The sequence below is a fragment of the Rhodnius prolixus genome, unplaced genomic scaffold (assembly GCF_049639745.1).
Source record: "Rhodnius prolixus isolate KJV_2025 unplaced genomic scaffold, Rpr scaffold_3, whole genome shotgun sequence".
NCBI classification, from domain to species: domain Eukaryota; kingdom Metazoa; phylum Arthropoda; class Insecta; order Hemiptera; family Reduviidae; genus Rhodnius; species Rhodnius prolixus.
In genome coordinates, this window is record NW_027411603.1 from 1,291,913 (window position 1) to 1,314,625 (window position 22,713).

Consider the following 22,713-nt stretch of genomic DNA (forward strand, 5'->3'; position numbering starts at 1 on the left):
AAAAGCTGGGAAATAGAGTTTAGTCCCACTTAAACATAAGTTCAAGTTAGTGGGTATGAAGTAACAAAATTTGTTTTTGAATTTATGTCTGCACCTCAATATTCCCCAAAATCATAAATTCAAGGGTTACCTTTGGTCCTACCACTTGCTATATTAGGAACGTTAGTTAGTTAGTCCTAGAATTCCAGACTTGGACTTTTTACTTTTATTAACATTTTCTGGAAAACTTTTCCCACGATTTTCTCTAAACTTTGTCTTTAAATTACAAACTCATAGATCTTTAGCTTTTCATTTTTGTGGGAAAAGACATTTTCCGTCTGAGCTGTGAGAAAGAATGACGAAATCTTTTTCGAAGGAAAATTTTTAGCCTTAAGGCTCTAAAGTCTATAATGTTATACATTTTAAAATTAAAAATTTGAAGAAAATTTATAAGTCAAGACTTAACATTGTAATTAGGGTAAGTCATGTGAGTATTCTCGAGAGTTTTAAATTTGCAACCCGTACAAATGGTGCAGCGAGAAAATATAACGTTAATACCTTTAACTAAATATTTAAGCATTAAATTTGTCTTTTGTAAGTACCCTGCTGAGTTCACAGCAGATAAGTTGGAAATTTCTCTTAGTCTATTATTGGCTGAATTCTCGTCTCTAGACATTCTATAAACACTTTAATTCTCTCCAATAAAAACATACTTTCTGAAATTGTTTTTTTCGGGGGGAGGGGCAATTTAAGAAAATATTTTCTTTAATTAAAACAAAAGCTTAACAATGTCATTAAAAGTAAAACATCTGACCAAACTTGAGAAAACTGATGAAACAGTTCTGGTGAGAGTTAGCGGTGGGGGGCTAACTGGCCGAGATTTATCAACTCTTTAAGTGATTAAAAAAAACCATGTTGGCATTACTGGTTAAATTGCAAAATTTCTTTATGTTATGAAATTTTTCAATCGTGGGAAATGTAAGAAGTTGGTTGAATAATTAGCCAATTATTTTTAATTTGAAGTGATGAAATTGGCAGCCCTGTTGTGATGTTCAGCTGACTGACAGCGGTAACACTGGGATGGGCTAGTGTTCAGTGTTTGCTTGCAAATCTAACCTCTCATTATTAGTACAGTTACCGCCTCCGGCTTTTATACTAAATAGAAAAGAACAAAGGAACAAAAGCAATTAGAAGGGGGAACAAAATGATGCTGTGAATTCAATTTTAACAAGCCGGGTCAAGGCTTTGTGCCGTCCAGAATGGAGGTTGACCTGATTTACATAGCGATCCGGATTGGTGAGCCTTTGCGGAGTATTTCCTTGGCTAACCCAACTCCGCAGGTGGAGTACGCCACCTTGGCCCACTTTGATAAATTGAAATTCTCTCTATCTCCATAGGATCAGTGATCAACCCCTCCTGATTGAATTGATTGCTCTGCTAATCACGTGATTTGCAAACGTGACCTTTCACATTACCTTCACTGGATTCTTCTTCAGCGACCAATTACCTAAAGGTAAGGCTCTTCCTCTTAGTTTCAATGGAAGGCGTATTTCATTTAGTAAGTATTAACTTCCGCTAAAGGTTCATTTAATGTGACAATTTCGAAAAAAATTCCTATTTCCATCAACAGTGGCACTTTTTCTTCAGGACACTTGCGGCACATTTGTACCAACGTCGTCATTCTTTCATTTTGTTCCAATGAAGTAACATTCTCCGTAACACGCCATTTCCGGAATAATCATTCGACTTAAAGCGCTAGCCAATTAACAACGTCACATCCTTCTCTAAATGACCATTTCCGCCTTACGTGTCACTTTCTCCCATACGTTTTTTTTCTAAATTGCCACCTCTTCTGATCACCAAACTGCCATTTCCTTTCCGATTACAAATTTCGAGATAACCTCTAGCTGTTTTTCCGTGACAACATATTCCCCTTCAACCAACGAAACATTTTTTGTAAATTTTCTGTAAAATGAAGGAGATTTTCCCCTGATCGCTCGGTTTAAGGAAATGTCTCCGAGTAGAACCAACATTTCATGTTTTATTCTGTCTAAGAGCCTACCCTTGTAACCCAGTTTGTATCCTCCACAAAGTAAGATGATTGGATCGTGCAGAATCTTTTTCACACACCCTCACACTTTGTCTCTCCAACTAGCCAACCTAGCTGATAACTTTATTAGGAGTTTAGACACCTAGAAGGGTACGAATAATCCAAAATCCTTATTGGAAAAAATCTTATTGGTAGAAAACACCCCCGGTCGCAGTACCCAGATATTTACTTAGGTCAAACGGAAGGCAAGAACTTGGTCCCTTGTAAGATAATGGGATTTCTAGCGGCGGTCAGACCAAAGTAATCGAACCTACATCCAATGTTCCTGATCTTGGTCACACAATCCCCGACTGGTCCTCACAACTCCATTCCCTGAAAAATTACCTTTCTCCGGCCCGGCTTTTTTAGACTCGATTTTCCCTTATATTTCTTTGCAGATGCTGTTTACTACATTGCAAAACAAAATTATCAACTTTGCTCTCCTACCGTTGGATATATTTTAATGTAACTGTAGCTGGGCAAATGTTTTTCCTCGGACTTATTTTGAAAACATTGGCATAGATTTCTATTAGCAGCCAGTCTCAGGTTACCAAAAATGATTTTCCGAAAGAAGAAAACTTATTTTTAAAAAATATTTTGCGATCAGGTGTAATTTTTAAAATTACGTTTTCACCTTGATGTCTCTTCCGGAAAAGTAGTTCTCAGGAGTTGGTCTCATGTATGTGTGAAGAAAATACTCTAAATCAAAATATAATCGCATGAAGGAAGTTTAAACGTTATATTAGGTTTGGTTACGGTTTCAAGTCCGGAATTTAACTTACTGGTTTTTCCAAATTTCAGAAATTTTCTCAAAAACACTTCGTTAATTAGAAGATGGAGTAATTCTTCTAGAGAAGTAGTAACTTACTTGGTAAATATATAAAATTTTATTGTATTTGTCTCATACATTTAGAGTATTCTGAGTGTCGGTGGAGTCCCCGCCTTTCCCTTTCCTTTAGTTTTATTTCACCTCTTACAAAGATTTTTCAGTCTCATCGAGTGGGTTTGGGGTAGAAATGTAAGGAAAGAAAAATTCTCTACGCCAATCTGATGAATCTGATGATGGATCAAAATGCGATACTGCTAGAACTACTTTAAAAAGAAAACATACGTGTAAGGACGGATGAAATCAACGAAATATTTAAGCCCGCAGTAGCTGGCTCCAAGAGCTTGTAAGCTTTAATCCCTTCGGGCAATAATTTCAGATTCTGTGTGAGATGGAGAAGTTATTTGGTGGCATTCCCTCCAGAGAGCGCTGTTCAAACAATTGAGTTACCTTTAATGGTGTGCACCACACTCCAAACTGGAGCCTAACCCCACCAAGTTCATCACTTTACAGTATTTTCCATCCTAATTTACACGCTGCTTGAATGTAACATGGTCTAGATGGCCACTTGTTAGGGGTATTCTAGGTCGGTCTGTAGTTGACTTTGTGGGGCGGCCAGGGATATGGCTTCTCTTCTACCTGGACTCATGAATAAGCAAGAAGCGGCGACAATAGACCCTCATCTCATTTTGTATTTAAATCCTTTCAGACCACCGGAATCTATTCGGTGTTTAGTTTTAGGATGTTAGCAGCATTTCCTGCTGTCCTGTCCAGGAGCTCACTCACTCCTAATACATTTAGCTCATCAATAGTTTTTCAAATTAAGCATTTTTTTTTCTAAATATTGTAAGAAATCTTTACTGAATGTAACATCAATATAGCTTACATACATATAAATATAAATGGAGTATTCATGAAGAGCTTCATAAAATCAAATTTCAAATTAGATCAATTTCCAACAAAAGCGATGATTCTGATGATGCACAAGTCTTTGAAGAAATACTTACTTCCGGTCAGATGATTTTCTCCAAACATGGAACAGGGTTCAGTAAAAGGGCCCAAAAACTGGAAGCCAAACTTTTCTAACTAAACTTCAGTCCTTTATTAGAAGAGTAGTCAATATAAGAAGGTTAATGATGTAACTGTTAGGAGTGATTTCCGAGAAGATTTTCGAGAAAACTGTGAAAAACCACATGGGAAATTTCCGGTATAGGCACTTTCTTCGATCAAAAAATTTAAGCAACCCAAATTCACCCTGGAACTATAAGAGATAATTCCTTATGCTTCCCCCTCAAAAAAAAAAAAGACCAGAGGATAACCATCCTTCTCTTCCCAAAACGACCCTGAGTCGAATTTTCTGGAGAAAAATATACCTGTCAAAACAGGTACAGCGACAATAGTACCAAAACGGAAAACCAAGTTTGCGTTCTCGTTTTTGAGATATCCTGTTAACCCTCACACAGAGATCTTGTACTAAGAACTTGTTTTTCTATTTAATGGACCTCAAAAATTATTAATTTCCGGTGTGCACTCAAGTTAGAAAATACGACGCACAATACTTCCCCTTAGTGCGTGTCCAAGGAAACTCGGATATCTCTCCTTGAAGACAACCCAAAAAAGGAAGCTGCTTCACAACAGATTTCACAAACTAGGAGCACATTTTTAATTAGGTTCAAACAAAGACTGGTGACTTTGTGTAATCAAGAAACTATCAAAACAGCTGTAGAATATTAATTCATCGAATTAGATAACTAATTTAGTAAAACCAAGATTTCTATTTTTGGGCACCCCCCACTGAATAAAGTAGGTAAAAATGTTGGTTGAGTTAGTTAAGTTAGTTGCGAGAAAGATTTTTGTTTCTGTAATTCGACCAAGAACTCTTTCCAACTTGGAGTGCCAAACTTTGCACTAACTTTACGTAGTAACAACATGGCATCCACATCTTGACCTTGAATGTAGTATCTCTTGTTTATTCATGGACGGAATTTAGACTACAGAACGCACTCTCCACCATATTGGAACTGACAAAACTCATGGGGGAACTACCACTTCGGTGGATATCTTGTTAAGTTTCTTTTGCACCGAAAGAGACTACTAAATGTGTTGCTGAAACACTAATTTTGAAAATTCTACTACCATAAGTTTTGGTCAGTGGTTCATTTTATTTTTTGTGATTTTTCTGGGCAAGTTTTTCACGATTTTCACTAGTCTAGTGTGCAACCTGCATTACAAACCATTTTTTTCTAATTATCAAAATGCGTTTCGATGCCTTTCTTGGGGAGAGATAGCGGCTCCTGTGAAATCTGATTCTGGCTATTCTAACTACAAAAAATATCAATATTTTTGTTTTATTTCGTTTGTGTTTTTTTGGACATCTAAGGTCATCATTGGCGCCAGGAGCTTTTTTACTGCCCTGCTAGCCTTCCTCACCACAGACGCTGTCCAAAAGCTGACAATTAGCTGTAATAAGCTCTAAGATAGAGAAAATCTAAGAGCTTAGCTGGATTCGAACCTGCAATCTCCGAGTTTGAAACCCTTTATACGTTTTCCACTCATCTAATCCGTTCCCTATTATCAAATAATAAAATATTTTTGTGAAATTGGGATTCTGTAGAAAATAAAATCAGGTAAAACCTTAAGAATAAAGGTTAAAAAAGTGGTATTAACACCATATTTCTGTGGCTTAGATTTAGTATTTAGTATTTATAGTAAAGCCTTACAGACTAGTAATGAACAGAACTACTAGGCAAGACTAATCTGTAAAGCATAAATATGACGTCATACTGTGCCAGAACGCTCTTTTATATACTACTCTTTTCTTATTTTAATAATAAATTTTATATTAGTAAGTAAAGTAATGCCTATTTTTTCAGGCGGGCTTAACGTCCTACTACCAATTAGGCGTCGTGGACGGAGGAGACTAGCAAACATACTTTACTATTAAATTTTCTTATACTAACCATTAAATAAAATCCAAGGCCTCTAGACCGGGAATCGAACCCAGTACCACAATACATATTAGCTTTATTGTTCTCGCCTCTAACCGCTCGGCTACCGTGGCACCTTGTATCAGTAGTTTATAGCTTGTTTACTTAGTTACTTATCGCTGTACTTACCTTGCCTACAAACTAGAGCGAAACAGCCTGTGAGCTATCCTCAATTCTAGGAAGTCTTTCCTTCTGCGCTTTGAACATTTTTCTCTTCTCGAAGAAAAGCAGATAAAAAAAAATAATAGAAAAGATTTCCCTAGAATAAACATAAAAAAACAAATATTTAAGTAAATGAAAACTTCAATTACTTGATAGAAAATTCTTTTGCTGAATTTTCATCCATTCAGAGCTCACTTTTTCCCAAACGGGGTGTGCCTTTGTTTGTGTTTATCCAAGTCGAAAGAAAGAAAAAAAAAAACTGTGGCGGAAAGAGAGATGTAGGAAAAACTGGTGTGGAAGACAAAGAGGGAGTACAGTCTGTGGAAATTCATTCACCTGTGTCTGCTTGAGCCGGCTTTTCTTTGTGTACCGAAGGAAAATTCAAAGATAGGATTATAAAAATAAAATGAAACGAAAGAAGGCACTGGAAGTTTGAAGTGAAAATCCAACACTTCCTTTATTAGATTCTCTTATTTCGTATTAGTGAATATTAATCTGAGGATTTCTCTAAAGCGGTTGTGGGCAAATTGTCTAAGAAGTCGCAAAGTGAGGTAAATATCAGAGCGGAAGGACATTACGTCATTACTCGCTTCTTCTTTCTTTCATTCCCTTGCTGCTGGTAAGAGGAAGGGTTACCAACCATCGTGCGGAAATTTTCAAAATTTAGTTTAAACCGGATATATCTATCTCGTGGCCTTGAATTAAAAACTGGTGAGAATGTTTTCTTTTTTAAAATGATATTTTTAGTAGACTCAGTCTTGAAGTCCAAAGACAAGCAATGCCACTTGCTTCAAGCTGTGACGGAGGGTTCAACAGCTCCCAAAATATGGCCGACACTTCCGGGAACTCCTCGAAAAGGCGCGGTTTTTTACATAAATCCTTTATGTGAATCGCGGCAAGAGACAGTCTAATGAGTATCAGATGGTTTGCTGCTATATTAAGGAGTACCAAAGTTTGGTCCAATTTTCAAGCTAAGTTTGTTACCTTTAGCTGTATTTCCTGGCAGAAATACTGTTCACTAGGATGTAGGTAGCTACTTAAGAGAGAAACAGACGTCATCATCTCAATTACCGGGCTCAGTGACTGAACCAAGTGGCTGAAAGCACGCCATTGTATATTATTAATTGTTTGAAGAGAGATTGCCTTGGGTTGTGACGCTTGTCTATGTCAGCAACATGTTGCCAACCTTTTGTCATGCATACGGAATTTCCCTTTTAATAAGAGTGCTTGTGCTTTTCTCAGTTACGCGCTATGAGTTGCTTTATCCTAAATATAAACATATATATATCTGTTTCTGTAGCAAGCTATAAACAATCTGTATATACTTACGAGCTTCACAACTTTACTTGCAGCTGGCACATGTTCTATAATATAAGAGTATAAACTTAAATTCAATAAAGCTGGTTTTGTATCTCAGAGTGGTTGCAAAGTACGAGTAATATTTCTCACGCACAATGTGCGTGTAACTAAGATGCTCCCAAAGTGCAAGTGAGATAGTGAAATTAACATTCTCTTTACGTTTTACCGTAGCGAGGTTATTTTATATGGGTAGTGTGCAGCCGTATTGGCTCACCACTAAAATTCAACAGATTAGCGCTCTTAGCAAAGTAGTCTTTTTCAATTTCCTAACAGAAGGGAATACAGTTTTTGGAAATGACGTTGTAAATTTTCCATCAAACTTTCTGAAAGGTTAGTCGAAGATTACTTAGTCTTAATTCTCACTTTTCCTTTTTTCTTGCTATACTTACTGCACTAGTAAGTGAAAATATTGCCTTTGTGCACTTTTTTTACTTTGAGTTTTCAATTAACTTCGAACTATGTGATTTTCAACCCAAGGGAAATTCTCTATTATCCGCTTGGTTCTCAAACCTAAGATACCTGAACATCTTCCCACATCTGAGGGTCCTATTCAACTAGACAAAAGGTTAGAAAAACTTTAAAAAGAAAATACTTCCTTACCTTAAAGTCGCCAATGTAATCATCCCTGAACATTCTTCTTATTTTTTGTTGTTATTGTTTTTGCAAAAATTTTATCTCTTAGTAGGAATACTAAATTATTAAACTTAAACTTTTCCTGAGTAAAAAAAAAAAATGAAAAAATTTTGATAAGAAAAGTCAAATGTAAAGGAATATGGAAGGAATTTTATAATAAGCTGAAGGCGTGGCTAATGGGCGTGGTTAGAGGGCGTGGTAGACATGATAAAGGCACCACGCCTGCGTAGCTACGAAGGCGTGGCCTGCAAACACCTACCATGTTTTGATTCGCTGAATATCCGCCTACTATTTACGACTCATTTCTTCATTGTGATTAGTCAGTATTTATTGATCATTATTCCTACTAAAATTACGATTTGATTTTTTTGACCAATTTTTCTCCCATAGGTATTCGATGAATTAATGAATTATGTAATCAAAACTAAATATCATAAAAATGCAAGAAATAAAAGATTTCCATTACATAAGATTCTGAGTTTTACTGTACTAATGTTAAGGAGAATATAATGGTTCGGAAAATTGTTTTTTTAATTAGAGAAATTGGTGAAAGCCAATTGAACGTATTGGTTTGCTCGTAATCTGCCACTTTCTAAATTTATTTGCAATGAGTGGTAAGGGGTACTGTCCTCAGGATATTTGTGAAACGCATTAAGGATGGCATCAGGTTATCCTAGGACTTGAGCATTTACCAGCAGTGGGAAGTCAACAAATTTAGGAAGCGGGCAATCTTAACTGCTACGGGGTAAAATGTCTCTCCTCATAACTGTCTCAATTTAAATAATGTGCTCAAAGTCAAAATATTAATTACTTTAAAACTCTAAAAAAAATCTTTGACCAAGAAAATGACACTTAGCGAACTGTAACTGTTGTGGTCAGTAAATTAATGAGTTACAATGTAGTAGCATTACAGTCATTTAATGACCATCTAAGGACGACCTTCATAATTATGAAGAACTAAACTGGAAGTACGCCAGAGAGATAATGAGCCAGCATGAGTACTTCAGCCGAGTTCCATTGTCACATGAAGTCCCTGAATAACTAAGCTCCATTCATTTCACTTTAAAATTTTAAATTATTTTGCATTTATTTCTTTAAATTCAAAAATATAAAAGATTATGTCCCTAATTAAGGATAAGTTTTAGTTATTGATGCTCCACTTTCTGAACTCTAATTTCGCGAATAGGTTGACTCATATCAACAATTCCGGTCTAAATGGCCTCACACAACTTCCTCTTACAAATATATGAGCCATATTTAATTTTTACTAACATTAAAAACTTTGTAAAAATTGGACATTACATTGACATATAGCCTTAAAGAGGTGATTATACAAAACCCTGGCCGAGAACTTCTCTAAAATAGATTATTCTCGAAAAACGTTAGAAAAATCTATACGTATCTATGTATTTCAAAACTTCCTGGCAACTATTGCGAGAAAATCTTAACAGGGCATTGAGCAAAGAGTTGCTTCTGGTAGAGGCACTTTCTTCAAATTCCGAATCTTACAACACAATTAACCATCCGTAACAGAATATAAGTGATGGGAACGTATTCTACTCAAAAATTGCATCTTAGAGGTGATCTAACCGCTCTCTTCTCCTAGAAATGCCCTTAAATCGAACTTTCCCAGAAAATCTCCTAGATAAAAGTTACAGGTCTAAGTGTGAGCAATTAGCGTACCTAGTTTAAAGAAAATCGTGCGGGGTCCCCCCCCCGTTTTGGGGGGAGAAAACGAAAAATCATTTGAGCACGTTCATAGGCGCTATCAGTTTGGTTAGAAGCTTTTCATCGGAAAATATAGTGTAGTTTCCGGAGGAGCTGTGACGACACCCTTTACTTCAAAATTCTCAAGTTTTCAGAATCACTTAAATTGTAGCAAGAGAATCCTCAAGTGAGGATTTGTAGATTTTAATAATAAACAAAATGCTGTGGAACTTTTTTTTTTTTTTAAAAAAAATGTATTCACAAAGTAATATACGAAAAGCTTTATGATGATAAATAGAGGGAAAATAGGGTAAAAAAAAAAAATGGTTGAAACGATACAGGAAACTGCTCAACTGTGAGGTTAGAATATATGAACTATTCAGTGAACTGTATCAAGCGACAGGAAAACCTCGGTGGGCCAAGGTCATTTAGAATATTACGTGCAAAGTTGAGGTTGCCATAGTACAGGAGTTTTTCCACGAGTACAACGTGTTTGCAAGTCGGGGAAATATTACATTTTCTTTTCCACTCCCACTTTTCTACTTGATTTTTTCTACAATATTTGCCTATGATAGATGTCTAGTATAACCTGACTGGGTAAGGTAATAAATGTAAACTTACTTCATTGCAGTTGGCATTTACTGTGCCCAAATATTTGAATGTTCCTACTTCTTAGTAAACATACTGGATAGGTTAGTTTATCATCGCTGCAGATCTACAGAGGTGGCCACTTATTTGGTATTCATCATTAATCAACAATGCTCAGCGGCATCTACCAATTACGGAAATTTCATTTCTAGAATATCAAAACATATTTGTGGTTGAAACAATTTAGCTGGATGATAATAGTTCCCCCAAATCAGCAGCATTTAATTAAAGAAAAGAAAACTGTTCGCCGATTCAAAGTTGGCGCAAAAGACAATGGCTGGACCAGAAATAAGAGGTTCGGGGGGGGCAGATAGAGGATAGAATTAAATGTGAGGATAGGGGGGGCCCAGAACCGCTCCAAGGGGCGAAACCCTTCAATTCATTCCAACGGAACTGCAAGCGACAGTGACAGAGCGACTCTGTGACGCCAAACGGAACGCCCTCTTTTATTCCAGCGCTTTCTTCCTAACACTTTGTGGCGCTATTTCCTTTTGTAGTTCATAACCGCTTGGGCTGATCCAAGACTTGCAATGCCTTCTAAAAGTTTTATGTTCTTTTGAAATTATGTTTAAAGTTTTAATAGTGAGTAAAATGGGTTTTACAAAAGATAACTTTAAAATACAATTTTCACTCACAATTGTTAAACAGATAAAAGAAAAGAAATTTCTACAGAGCATTTTCCCTAACTTCGACAGTTCGTCCATGCTTCTTTCATTAATTTCCCAAACAATGCTGCGATATTGTTCATATTGTCGAATTTGAATTTTAACTTGAAATATGCATGAAACAAGTGTTTCAGAAGAAGACGAAATATCCACGTCGCAACTACCTCACGGACAGAGGCGACTTGCAAACATATTGTTATATAATTGCTATATAATTAACATATTAGTCATTAATTAAAATCCAAGTCCCAGACCCCAGTACCAAAGTTCATACTTAGCTTTGTGGGGCATATTTCATACATTATCAGTTGTCGCTGTAGTATATTTGGGTCTAGCTAGGTGGGGATAACACGTGCTTCAGTTCCACGTACAGGTATGGTTAACACTTTTGCGTTCAGTTTAAGTAAATCAGTGATTTTAGAACTTAATAAACACAATAAGCGGCGACAGTTGTGTGGGTGTTTTAGTTATGCCGCCCCCATTCTATGGACCTGGAAGTCAATGATGGGTCACGATAAACCACCCGACATGTCCATCTTCCGGTAGGTTTACCAAACGTGCTGTTCGATCCTCGAAAGAATGTGCGGCCCCCCTGCCTGGAATTTGTCTGTTGGCGCTAATAGTTGCCCAGTTGGCAGAACTGGAGAAGAGGAAGGAGTGGGAGCTCCAGCTTGTGCCTGGGAGTTCGAGCCAGTTGCCCGGGGGCTTCTCATGGGGAAAGTCGTTCTTTGGGCTACTCAACGGAACTGCAGTCAGTGTCACCTTGTATGTAAGTTGCCGCCAAGTCCAGCCATGATCAAGATGTCGTCCTGCTACACCGGCGTGTAGGTCCCCTGTCCTGTGTCTCCTTAAAGACTTTAATATAATTATTTAATGGCCATTAATGTCGCGAAGTCTAAATTCTATTGTGTCAAGGTGTGAATTAATGTTGTAATAGCGAGGGAACATGAATTGTAATAAGAAGTACGTGCTAATTGTAATAATATGTCTCGTAAGGTACCAAATTGTAAGTCTTTTTAATATATATTTTATATGGTCTAAACAATTGTGTGTTTTTGTACAGCTGACTTAATTTAAAATATATGATCATTTTCTATCCAATATCTGTTAGTATTCTGAGTGTTGGTGGCGTCCCCCACCCTAATCGTAATTCTCATGTTCAGTCTGCTCTCCCAATTTCTTACCCTTTAATATCTTTTTATTACTCTAATTGCCCTCCCTCCTTCCAGTATTTTTCACGTGCAAAGATGGAACACGCTTCATGTGAAGTCCTTTAAATACTGTAGAATTTTAATTGTCCCGTAGTAAAAATTTTTAAACATAATTTGTCCATTAAAGAAATTCTTTTTTTAAAAAAGAAACATCTCCAAATTACTCATTGTTTCTACTTGTCCATTATAATATGTGACTACATCCGCGTGGAAGAGATGAATATGTATGAGGCTGGAAAAAGTGGTGACATGACGTTTTCTCCCACTTCCTTTGGGTCCTCGCTCTCTCAGCGCCACATTATGACATCATGTCACCTAATGACGCCATCTTTCAGCCCTGTGTCACTCATATTTAGTCTCCTCTCCAGTAGTATGATGCACAAATTAAGAAACGACTCACAAGTCTTTCTCAAAACCACAGTTTACGTTATTAATCTCTCTTTCAACCTAAATATTTAACTAAAAATAGTTGACTTCAAAATTATATAATTTTTATGTAAAATATTTTGTATACAATGCATAATTTTGAAAGTACTCGTATGTTCGAAAAATTCATTTAAAACTACAAAATCTATTCAATAGTGGGTACTTCCGGGAAGCCGGGCTTTTGAGCTGCATATTAATCGGTGATAAGTCCATACGAGCACATCACCCTGAAAGTTGGGTCTTTAAACGAAGCCAGAACTAGAATTTCCCTGGGGAAATATTTCGAATGAAGTGTTTCAGTAATGTGGCACTTCCGGTTGGCTGTCAGATTTCCGGTGGCACCTAAACCGGATATCAAATTTAAACTTGCTGCGATTTTTTTTTGTTTAAGTAATACTGTGGCCACTCCACGGACAGAAAGACACAAATGGTTGAAATAAGAAGAAGAGCAACGAGATTGTGGGACAGCCTGTTTCTAGTGGAGAGCTTCTTCCCTTCCAGGAAGTTCCTTAAACTTGGAATTACAGCTAAACATTTCATCCTTCTTATAGATGCATAGATATGACCGTGGATAATGCCGAAATAGCCCTTCAAAGGGAAGTACTGCCCATCTTCTCCTGTAGATTTCCATGTTCTCATTGAACTCATGTTGATCAACAACGTGTTTATCTGGAAAATTTACCCTGGGAAATCCTAGTAAGGGCACTTCCGGGAGAGGCTAGGTGGGCATCTTTTCTCTGAAGTGCCATTTCAGGATAAATTATGGTCCTTTTTTTTATTCCTATATTATGAAGAAGGGTGTGGCGTGTTGAATTTCTGGGCTTGAAGGGAAATCCACTACTGGAATTAGTGAATGGATTTTCCACTTTTCTGACTCATACTTCGTTTGCTCAACATGAACGGAAATCTTTTTAAGGCTTTCTTAAGAGGAACTGAGATAGATTGAAAGAGTCATTTCAGCGTAATGGGGTCTAAAATCTGGTTAATATTAATGCGAATGAAACATGTTTTGAAATTCGGCGTTTGAGAAAAGTTTGAAAAAATAGAAATAAGAGAAAGTCGTGTGAATATTCGCACCAGATTATTTTGAAATTCTAAAATAATGGCACCATCTGGAAGTATAGTGATTTTTTAACTCACAGATGCAAATCAATAAAACATAACATGTGACACAATTATACTTTTTTTTCGCCAACGATTTTAAATAAAATTCAAGTTTTTTTTCCACTTTTTCCATTTTAACGTAATCAGGCAGTTGAATTTTTAATCAAGCTTTATGGACGATGATGAATTAATTAATCATGTAGAAGACTGTTTACGTGTAAAACACAGATACAAAGGACACACAAAACGAACAATATTGAAGTTTGTCCGCAGTAAACTTGGAAAGGATGTCAAAGACAGGCAAGCCACCAGACAAATCATAAAAGCTCTAAAAAAAGCTGTCAAAATGGGCGGCGTGGAGAAGGTTGGTGTAAGATTCAGAATTGTTAGAAATACATCGAACAGAAAGCCGAAGAGAAAAAGAACAATCTGGCGTCGTTTGTGAATATTGTCTTTCTCTTGTAATTCCGTCAGTAATTTGTTCAATAAACAGTAAAACATCAACTGGTACATATTAATGTTGTCATTATTGTTAGTTATATCAAAGAAATAATATCAATGAGGTATACATTTATTTTTATATCGATCTAGCGATGTTTTAACTTGATGGATGTACAATTATTTGTATAATTATTATCTTTAATAATAAAATTTTTGGCGTTTTGTCTTTCTTCAGTGCGGAACTTTGAATGGGTGTGAAGCAGTACTGTAGTTGGTTTCCAGTGGACGATAATTGATCGCGGTTAAACTCCAAAATGGAAACACAAAATATTTGTATAACCTCAAGATAAGTTATTATTTGCTTAAGTGTTGTGGTTATTGCGTATGTTTTTATCATATAAAGTTTGTATTGTATTTATAAATTAACCATTATCGGCGGTATTTTTGTTCTTAGATATTATCAAGACTTTTATTCGCCCAAGACCACAAATCGGGCAGTTGGAAGTCTTGTGATTACCTTGCAGACGAGGGTTACAACCACTTGTTACAATCTATGGGCCCTCAAACGAGAGAGCAAATACTAACCCCACAGAAGGTATGCGGTCAGCCTTAATTAGAAGTCTAAGCGCAAACCACTGCAAGAGTCAACTTGATGGTTACTTGGCCGCATATAGTATGTGACATCGCAATTTCTTTCCTCACAAATTCAATAAATTTCCTAGAGATTCAAACCTCACGCCGTGGAATTGAAGATAAGTACTTTTTGTATTGTTCCGTAAAAATTTGTGTATGAAAAAGACGAATCTATACAGAAATCCGTATGTTACAGTTACATAGAAAGGGCGTTACGTTAAGATGCAAGCCCTGTAACCGCTTCTCAAACGTGGATATGCTGAAGTTTAAACTACTTCCTCGCCCTGTGTGTAGTCTCGACGCCTTAGAGACTTTCCTCCCTCGTCTTAAGAACTATTCAAGTCTCATTTTCTATGAGATAAAAATTGTATCGCGAAAAACAAAGTGAAAGTAGGTTATATTCAATTATTTGCCTTCGTGCAACCCAAAGAGGAGTTGAATAACTGGCACAAAGAGGATTATTCTTTAAATAATAAAAAAGTAAATCTTTTTTTTCCAATACTTATTTCTGAAGATATTATATAACATCTTAGACTTCTTGACGTGCTTGATTCCACAGTAATTCCATTTAGCTGTGCAGTGGACTAAGGAAATTACATTATTGGCAGAGAGGATGTCTGGCTGGAGAGTACTTCAAATCTAATTTGAATCACCTTCGGGAGGCTTTCTTTGCTCACCTAATCTCTAACTGATATTAATAAAGTTATTAAAGCTTCTTATAAATAAAACTTATAGAAACATCTCTTTGGAAACACGTGCAGCCTTCCTTCTTTTTAATGTAAATATTAATGAAGTGAAATAGATTGCTTAAATTAAGGCTTAGTTGTACCAAAATTTCAAAGATGCATGATATACTGTACTGACACCAATAATTATGCATTATTGATTAAACAACAACGATTATGCATTCAAGATAGCAAACCAACCCCTCCTTACAAAAACAAAAACTTATCCTTCATAACCTATCCTTATACAACCTTTTTCCAAGAGACAACTAACTTTCTCAAAACAGACAAGCGTATTCTCCATAACCATTTGTCTACATCACATCTCATTTATTGTGTTTTTCTGTAATTACCATTTTTAACTGGGTATATACCCATTAAATAAATAACTTTTCCTTTTTTTCTAACTTATTACTGCATGTACAATAACATTCATCATGTTTTACTCGATGTACATTTACCTCTGTATCTTCATTAATTATTGCTGAAAATTATTCATATTAAATAGCCCTGAAGATGATTGAATGAACAATTAAAACGTTGGCAATGTATATGTGATAATAAAACAATATTATTATCTTGCAAACTTAACTATAGTAATGCAAAGAAAATATTACAAATATTCCCAATTTCGCAACAACTGTGGACCAGAATTAGAAAAACTTGTTAGCTGCAGTAACATGCTCTATAATAATATAATTAAGGTGAAACAACAAAATTACTCAGAAATGCCCGGCAGTAAGGTAAATTCTATTTCAGTTTTCTTTTTGATTAATTTGTGTCTACATCTGCAGTAGGTACATGTTATTTGTTAGTTTTACTCACTGTAGATAAATAAGCCCGTTATTATATTGGTAAATTGAGGTATTAGAAGCCAACAGTAGCTGTTGGCTACCAAAAACAATAATTGTTTATGTCCACAAGACAATTAATTAATTAACTAATGTCAGGACCACAATCTCAATAAATAAATAAGCCCGTTTTTATTTACTGGTTTATAGTTAAAGGCATTTTGCTTTATTTGGATTTTGAAATTAACTTTTAATTGAATTTGTTTGCCAATTATTGCTCCCAACCAAATGCTTTAAAGATGAAATTCTTTCAAATTTCTATAATCACTATTTTTTAATATTCACCAAAAAGCACACGTTTGTTGTTACAACGCAGAATCTAGCTTTCATGCAAACAACGATAAACTGGTGCTGTGCATCTCCTTGGAGTATTAATTAAACCAGTTACCATTAACTTAACATTGAAAACTTAAACAAGAAATTGATCAATTAGAATCTAATTAAGTAGATTCCAATTAGTTAGTAGATGTATGCAAGCAGGTAATAAGAGCTGTTTGAATCCTTAAACAAACTTCATTTACATACCCAGTTAGTTATTGCTGTAACCAGTACCACTGAAAGCAAGTAAAAGTAGGGTATAGCGGAATATCTGGAGACATTATTGTTAATACCCTTTAAATAATATTGTATAATAATAATATTGAAGTTATATTAGATTATTAATTATTTGATGGCAGCTCGATCACGAATTGGGAACTTCTTTTTGCATCGAGATCGTTAGAGGCCCTCGTTGCATCTTGAAAGGAACATTAAGGCGGCACTATTCATGTCCTGATTGACATTGTCTAGCAAGATGAGGGAAAGACAGGAGGATCGGTTCCTCGGTTTTACCATCCTCATACTCTGACAATCCATTTTATGATGGTGCATATAGTCTTCAAATATTGTCTAGTGATTTTCTTTAGCAATAAATTTGAAACTTATTTATGAGCTAGTATAAATTTTGCGCTATGAATGAACATTTCATAGATTGCACTGAATTCATCTAAGTGACGTCTAAAACTAATAGCGTCAATATAGAGCGAGTTAAGTTTCAGACATGAAACTAACAAAACTTTATTTACATTAATTTATGTCATAAATGGAATTCAAGGGAAGAAAATGGCACCAATTAAAGAAGACGTTTGCTGTTCAAAGAAGATGTTGGTAAAAAACAAACTATTTTTGCTGATGGTTTTAATCAAATAAAATTAGTAGCTGCCTTTGTCTAGATTTTTATAAAAATTTTAAGCTTTGAACTTTGTCAATTTTTTTTTTCAGAGTTAATCTACTTCGAAAGGTGAAGAATGGTCGTTTTTCACGTAGCAGGTACCTCCTTCCAAAAAATTACTTGTCTTTCAGTAACATTTATCTTGCGAATGGAGATTGTGGTCTAAAAAAAAAAGTATCGTGCACCAACGACTCGGAAGCGGACGAACTTAAGAAGTAATATACTGTTAACTGAGTATGGGGAGAAGTTCGCCCTTCAGCTGCTATTGCTTGAATGACTTATGTTTAAGAGAGTCTGTGCAAATAGGTTTTCTGTGGTCTTCTTTTTCCAAGCCGAAGCTGTTGGCTAAGCTACCAAGAAGTCATCATCAAACTATCTTTAGTGATGAAGTCACGTTTGGTCTGAAGCGAAATTTCTGAAGATTGACCGTGGCCAATGTTCCGGGGATGAAAGCACCATTCTGAATTTGCAGCTTGAGGTTATAGGGCTGTTAAAAAAAAGGGGAGCAATAGCCATTGGGTGAAGAAGACCACTTCTGATCTTTATCCAAGGCAGATACAATCAACACATGGACGAGATCTCCAGAACAGTGGCACGGTAGCTAACTAAACACTGTGTTAGAGGACCGTTTAAATGGACCGCTATTACAGTGAAATAGAATAGTTCTACTAGACAATTTCGTTTCAAAGAGTAGTGGTGGAACATTTTCAAGGAACCAAGACAAAACTATTTTTTTGAATAAATAACTATTGTTATTGTTACTATTAACAAAATTCTTCTTTATTCGCTCTGCTTGGAAACAGGTCTCTGGGTTGGAGATAGAACATCGACGGCTGGAGTCCCTTCCACTCCACAACTAACATTCTTCATCCAACAATTTCGGTTTTGACAGATCACCGGGGGGGGGGGGAAGGTCTTCTTATTCCCCGTTGGTACCACGCACGTATCCAGTGGGGGTAAAATAAGTTCGTAAAAAAGTACCTTTAACACTAAGTGTCTGCCTTTTCATAGGTTCATTGATTTACTATTTCCAAAGAATAACCCCTGATGGTGAAATTATATTTTATTTTAAACAGTCACTGCCGTCTAAATTTTCACCAAAATAATGAATATTATTCTTCAATTTAATAATAATTATTTATTTATTTATTTACAAACTTTACATGTATGTACATATGTAGGTACACAAAATTTAAAGAAACAGAAATCGAGGTTTCAAGCTTAGCGTCTATATTATACATTCATCAGATAATAATAGTGTAGTTTAAAAGGGAACATATTTATATATTAAGGGAAAAAAATAACAAAATCTCTTAGGTATTTTTGAGAATTTAAAAATGGTTTCTATCAAAGTAACAAAGTTTAAGGTGGAGTGAATCTGATTAGTGTTAAAATATAACCAACTTCTGTTTTTCCTTTAGGATGGTCTGATTGCAATCAAAGTAGGACCCATAGTTTTTATATCTTTTAAAATGTGGTGAATCTAATTAGTGTTGAAATACAAATAGTTCTAACAAAACATTTGTAGTTTAAGTTCTGTTTTCCGTTTGGATGGTACGACAGCAAGGTTTAGTTTTTATACAAAGTTGGTGTTTTTCTGCAGAAAACTAAACCAACTCCAGCTCTAAAGCGAACACCACAAAAACTAGCCCTTAGTCAACTGTTTTACGGTTCAAGGATGATGAATTCCAGGGGTTGAAATAGTAAAGTAAAGGCAGATGAGGGCGAACTCAGTTCACAGGGTGAACTAAAGTTTTTTCCCGACTGAATGAAGAAATAATATCACAGAACATTCGATTGAAGTTCTTAAATGACTACATAATTTATTTAGTATTTCTTTATTGGTAAGTTCACTTTAAAATAATTCAAGCAGAACTTAGCTGTTTACTTCAGTTTGTGCTGTGTAAGTAACTAAGTTCACCTTTACAAGTTTTCAGGAAGAAATTATTTTTGCACTGTTTGTCGCAGGATTCTACCTTAAAATAGATTTTCATGGAAAGAATTTCAAACAAAATCGGCAGCTGTTTATGTGAGTAGACCGACTGAGGAAGTTACAAAAGGAAATCGTTCAAGAGACACACACTTCATGTCAAGCGATTTTCTGCAAACTTGGAATGTGAAGGTGTTGTTGGGTGTATCCTGTAAAATTAAAGCAGTGATTAATATCGCCATCTCATCGGCGATTATGAGGCTGAAATACCAAAGGGGAACACTTTTTCCTCTAAACAAAATTAAAACCGCAGGCTCTTTTCGTGTGAACAAGCGAAGAATACATACATAAAGAAGAACATACGAATTTCGTATGTGCATACGAAATGAGACTAAAGTTGATGTTATTTTATTTTTTAAATACCTTGACTTATTATTTAATACCATAAACAAATTTTTTACACCATTTAAAGTCCATTATTAAACTAGAAAGCCTATCTGCACTAGTTTTGCTTGCACGCAAAAATGTCGGAATTGTCCTCCAGTATGAAAAGAATGAAGAACGAAAAGCAGTAACTACCTCAGAAAACCATCTTTTTAACGAGTTGCTTAATTCGTCCTAAATTCGTCAAAGAAAATATAACGTCTCAAGACGGCACTATTAAAGCTGCAGATCTCTCTCAAGTTTATGCACTTTTTGCACATTTTGTTATCAACGTCTTCTCAGACGTTTAAACTCTGTCAATAACCGATCAAGATATTTCCTATATTGCTTTTACAATTTTGCATTTTGTTTTGTTCGGTATTTTGGTTTTATTCAAAACTCTCTTTAATTTTCAATTCTTGGGGGTCAAAAACTGAGGTCAATAGCATGCATTCTCTTTGCCGGCAAAGAACCTTGTTCTCTTGCTACTTGTAATTCTCTTCGTCAGCTACATGGAACTGTAAGAGGTTCCTGGAAAGAGGAAAAAAATCTAAAAGCTTTCAACTGCTCACGAATCTGGAACATTCGCAGCTCTGTTCTTTCTATGAAATGATTTCTTTGTTGCATTAGTAGTAGTCAGTATTAGAAGAGGACTACAAAGAGGAAGTGATGAGAGAAAGAAGTCGTTGTGCGAAACAATTTCCTTGCTTTGTAAAAGGCGGTTGGAAACGATGACAAGGAATGTTAGGAAAGCATGTCAGGCATTTAAAATTAATATCGTTAGATGTCAACTCCAGATGTTGATGTGATGAACAAAAATGATTGATGAAGAAGGTGCAACCAGTAAGTCTTGAAGGACAACTTCACTTGGACATTTAATAAAAGAAGGCTAGACACTTTCAAAAGAGCCCCCGCTCCAGTTACTTATGACAAAAGAAATTCTCTCAATCTTCCAGCATCCTAATCAAACATTCTAATACTGCATACACACGCAACAAAATCTAAGACGTTCACAAACACAGTAATATTTCCTTTGAGTTAGCCATGTCTAAAACAAGCAGCGAAGAATTTGGCAATAAACTATGAAAAGTACAAAATCTACTTTCGGGGACAGACTGAGTGGACATTGAATTAGCTAAAATTTGAAAGAAACAGGACTACCTACAAAGAGCTATACTTAACAGCGCAGACCTCTGGAAATCTCCCAGATCTGTTTGTCAGCAGTAAACTCCCCTAACCAACGGATTCCAACGGCTGCATCTGACCGCTACAAAGCTGAATTGCTTGATGACCATTTAGCGCACACATTCTAGAGAGCAACTTATCTGACCATCAAACGAATAGTTTATGACTTCTTAACCCACGCTCAACACTACCAACACAAGATTATCCCTGATACCCTGAATGAGATGACTTTTCCAACAATTCGATACTTATCCAACAAACGACCTAATTCCACATTCGCTACTTAAAAGCCAAAGATTGACTGACAAATAAATGTACAATATGCCGAACTTATACACATGCTCCGCCCTCACTTCCCAAAGAGTTCAAAAAGACAGCATTCTACAGAGCTGCTAAACAAAAACAAGAGCCTTCCAGCACTCGGACCACTGTCTAAACTATTCGAAAAATTCATCCGACACAAACTTCCCAAACAACACGGTCTTCTTCTTGAAGGACTTCACAAACTTTTCAAAGCAGTAGAAAACATACAAACACTATTAGATGGAATAACAGGATATAAAAATAAATGGAAAGCGGACATAGAAGAACAAAAGTCACAGGCCGGCCAAACTTTTTTAGGTAAGCATCTTTAACATTAAAAATTAACAACACTGATGTTTAATGGAAGAAAGAGGTCGAAACACTTACAATACCTTGGATTACAATCTGACACAAGGCTGAGAGCAAGATAGTTACTCATAGGCAGCTCTCTCGAGACAAACCGTCGGAAACCACTGAAACCCCAACATTCTAGACTCAGACCCCTGGTCACTATGCTTTCCCGTTGTAGGTGGGAGCTAACAAAACTGCACTAATAAGCTGTAAGTATTCTAAAGCAAGGCACAGCTGAGGTTCGGTCTGGGTGCTCCGGTTGTCCGTGAAACAAGTCCACTAGGAGCTGGAGGTACAAATACCCAGTCTTCATATACAGCACCTAGATTACCTAGAGCAACTACTCGTACAAACTAAACATCCCCTGAGTCGAACAGAAAACAGATCGCAGGCCTCTGAAACCAAAACTTCCACAGGTCATGCTGTAAAATTTAATAAATATTTTGGATTTTATTATATTACATTTAAATGAGTATTTATGTCTTGTTATTTTCAAGGCAGAACTAGCCATGAACAAAGTTGTTCTTGAAAATGTGGTTAGGTCCTCCGCATTGCTCAGGGTTCGATAAATTCAAAGGTGTTTTTCTTCTGTCTTCTTAAATTAGTTATTAATAAATTTAATTTGAATTGCCAATCAAATAATCTGAAATATTTTCTGTCAACTATTCCAAAATACTCATCTGTTTCAACTTTTAAGGCACCACGGTAGCCGAGCGGGTTGAGAGGCGAGACCTGCAAAGCTAATATGCATTGTGGTAGTGGGTTCGATTCCCGGTCTTTGAGGCCTTGGATTTTATTTAATGGTTAATTGAGAAATAGTAAAGTACGTTTGCTATTCGCCTCCGTCCGCGACACCTAATAAATG

The 22,713-nt window shown here is 36.0% G+C and overlaps 1 protein-coding gene and 1 long non-coding RNA gene across 6 annotated transcripts in view; one reads left to right on the forward strand and one right to left on the reverse strand.

Annotated features, from left to right (window-relative positions):
- The window catches only part of LOC141452786 (glycine receptor subunit beta-type 4-like), a 238,916-nt gene that overhangs the window by 215,850 nt on the left and 353 nt on the right, over positions 1-22,713 (reverse strand). The window lies entirely within an intron of this gene.
- LOC141452791 (uncharacterized) lies at positions 13,824-22,254 on the forward strand. Of its 3 annotated transcripts, XR_012457621.1 has the most exons (6): positions 13,824-14,303; positions 14,692-15,350; positions 15,430-16,338; positions 17,707-17,754; positions 19,260-19,500; positions 19,625-22,254. It is a non-coding gene; the product is annotated as an uncharacterized lncRNA (long non-coding RNA). The 3 variants fall into 3 exon arrangements; XR_012457620.1 differs by having other exon boundaries at positions 14,692-16,338; positions 19,587-22,254; XR_012457619.1 differs by having other exon boundaries at positions 14,692-16,338.